Genomic DNA, 3,462 nt, shown 5'->3' on the forward strand with positions numbered 1-3,462 from the left:
TTGAGTATTTAGCTAGAAGCCAAGTTCTGTAGTTGGGAATTTTTATTAAACATAACATTCGATCTAAAGCTATAATATTTGATTTCAATTTCTATTAGATATATTGTGAGCTATTTCACAGATTTTGTATAAAACTGAATTCGAAATGGAATTGAGTTAGGCTTTTCTACATTAAGCTGACGATATATTTTTATAAATTTTCCAACTTGATTTCCCAAAATTTTAATTTTTACGCATTCATTTTCTAGCATACGGGGGCCTATTACCTTGTTTATACAAAAAACTGATTTGACTCAATACATATTTCTTTCAAGCATTTATACCTGCATTATAGCGCACTCACCGAAACCGTATTCAAAATTAAACAAAATTTGTTATTTTTATTCGATATTTCTTAAATAATTAATATGCACGGTGGAACGAAATGGAAGCGAACAAGAACTCAAATTTGTTAAACGGGCTGTATAAAGAAAACCAGCCTTTTTTCACTTCACGTCAAATGGTGTGTTTATACCTGTTTTCTAACCGATGTGAGAAATAAAAAAGCGATTTGAAAACAAGTTCGACACAATACACTTTTGAATTTCTGAGTGCATTGAAAGTTAGTTTATGCTTCCGTTTTGCGGCCGTGCGCGCATTCTTTGGCCGTAGCGGTGTCGAGTAAGTACTCTGAAATTGATTACCAAGCGCACACGGCCGCCTACCATCATCGTGCGAAAAAGCCTGATTATGGCAACTTAACTTAACTTAACGGAATGTAGAACTTAGAGAATCGAAATGAAACAGATTTCGACGTGGCATTAAGTTACGTTAAGTTTCGGCTGTTCAATCATAAGCAACACACATTTAACAGAATATTTAAGAGAGAGCCGTAGGTTACGTTAAGTTGCTATAATTAGACCATAATGATTTAGAAAGTTAGTTCAGCTATTAACGCCGGTCTACGCGCACGCGCCCTTATCAAAAGTAGTTCGAATTTGAAATCAATACGAGCTTAAAATCTATTAAATAAATAAGCTCTGTATATATACAGATAAATTTGGAGAATTACTGTGAACAAATAAACAGCGAAATATTTGTACCTCATTAAGTTAATTTAAAGTGTTTTCCTCCAAACGGAAAGTGCGTATGTGTATGCAAGTGAGGGCGAAGGGGACCAAGCAAAGCAACTATTCATCGATTTTCTTAAAAACCTCTTAAATTACTAATAAAACATTATAGAAAAGAAATGCACAAGAAAATCTGAAGTGCCAAGATCTTTGGCTTGACTTGGTTTTGACCCACCGTGATGGGCGTGGTTATTGTTCGATTTAAAAATTTTCAACCGTTTCGCCTATGTAACTGTGCCAAGGTTGGTAGAAATTGGTGGAAATTGTATCGAGATATATGCATGCAATCTATGTGGGCGGACTACACCCATTTTCGAAAAATGTATAATGGCTTTAAGAAAAATAGAAATTCAACGATTTGCCAGCTTAAGTAATCAAGATTTTGATTACTCAAAACAATGATTAATGGAGTTACTTAAAATATGATTTCTAAAAAAAAAATAATTTTGCTCGTTAAAGAGTTTGCTTTGATTTAACGTTAATTTTAGCGTTTACCAAAAAAAAATCAATCGTTTCTGTTGAAACGATTCAGTTTTTTATCGTTTAGGTAATTATCAAAATAATTTTATTTTGGTTTTTAACGAAAAGAATTTCAATCGTTAATGCTGGAGTTGTAGCATGCATTTAGGTGCTAGGTGTTAATAGTGAGCTGGCAATAATTACCTTGTTTATATGGCATCAAACGCGGTATCGAGTTAACTCGTGTGAGCGTAGCTCGCGTGAAATGCAAGTGTTTATATGCAACAAAAGAAATGAGTCGATTGAACACACTTTCAAACAGAGTTTATCCCGATGCAACCCTGTTAATACATGTGTCAATTCTTGAAAATAATGAACATTGAAAAATAATAATTAAAGACTCAAACAGCCTTGTAAAAATTATCTTAGCTATTAATTTTATAACAAAGCTTAGCATAAATGTAATTTCAAGAATTATTTAAATGGTTTACTTTATACAGAGTTGCATGAAATAACCGTGTGGACAAATTACGTGTTTATATGCACTCTTAACGCGATTCAACAACTCTTAACTCGCATTCAAAATGTGATTTACGGTGGCACGGTTAAAAGTTTCAATTCGATTAGAGAATGTGTTTATATGTGTGTCTCCATATAACATGGTTTGACTTAGAACGAATTGAAGCATCATATTAACGTGGTAAATGGCATACAACAACAACTTTTCGTTAATTTATTTTGTTTCGATGTTAGCGATTGATGATTTATTTTATTTCAACGTTAACGATTGAGTTTTGTTTCGTTAATTCAGCCCTGAATATATGAAAATAATAAGTTATTTTTTCGCATCAACAAAACGAAATCGATTCACATAGTGGCTGCGTTTCTTTATACATTCCGGATAATCCCATTTCACAGCCGGAATAAACAGAATGCGTTTGAAATATACGTCAACATGTCATCAGGAACGTTCTAAAGAATAAATAAACAAAAAAGTTTATTCCAAACATTCAGAATGAATAAAGAAATGCAGCCAGTTTTTTGAGCATATCTGGCTTATTTTCTTTTTTACAATCTGTATATGAAAAAAATTTAATTTAATTTAAGTTTTGAAAACAGAAACGTTGGTTTAAAAGTATCAAGGAACTTCAACTACTTTATATGATAACTTTGAAATATTGATTTATCTTATTACTTATAATGTTGATTATTCATAAAGCAATTTACTCAAATATTTTTGATTTGGTTAACCAACATCTATATTACTCGAGTAATTGTAATTTTGAGTAATCATAATTACCAATTAATCAAATAATTGAGTTACTTACTTTATGATTAATTAAAATTTTGTATAATCACTTAATCGCATAGCCCTACAAGTAGCTTTTGAATAAATATAGATATTGAAAATGTTATCAAGTTATGAGTTATAAGTTCTAACAATTAATTACAATGAAGGTTTGTAATTTCCAGGGACCGAAAATAATGATTATTTCAAAATTTTCAATGAAAAAAATCAAAAGGTTCAAAATATCGTAGAACAATTTCTAGTATATACATGTGCATGTATTTTCATGCTCTGTCTTATGAATTCAAAAAGTTTGAGCGATATCTATAAAAATTATAACTAAGAATTACATTTCGATTTTAAATTAATCGCTAAAACAAAAAAAAAACAATTATCGAGTTATATTTATTTTTATCAAAAATAAAACTCATTTTTCGAGCGTTATTTTTTTGCTCTGAAGTAATAATTATTTTGGGAGTTTTATATTTTTGATCAGAAATAATCATAATTTTTTGAATTTTATTTCTTTCATCAAAAATAATGATTATTCTTTGAGTTTTATTATTTTGATCGAAAATAAAACTCATTTCTTGAGCGTTATTTTTT

Source organism: Rhagoletis pomonella, unplaced genomic scaffold (assembly GCF_013731165.1).
Source record: "Rhagoletis pomonella isolate Grant_MI unplaced genomic scaffold, Rhpom_1.0 Rhpom_scaffold_00003, whole genome shotgun sequence".
Lineage (NCBI taxonomy): Eukaryota > Metazoa > Arthropoda > Insecta > Diptera > Tephritidae > Rhagoletis > Rhagoletis pomonella.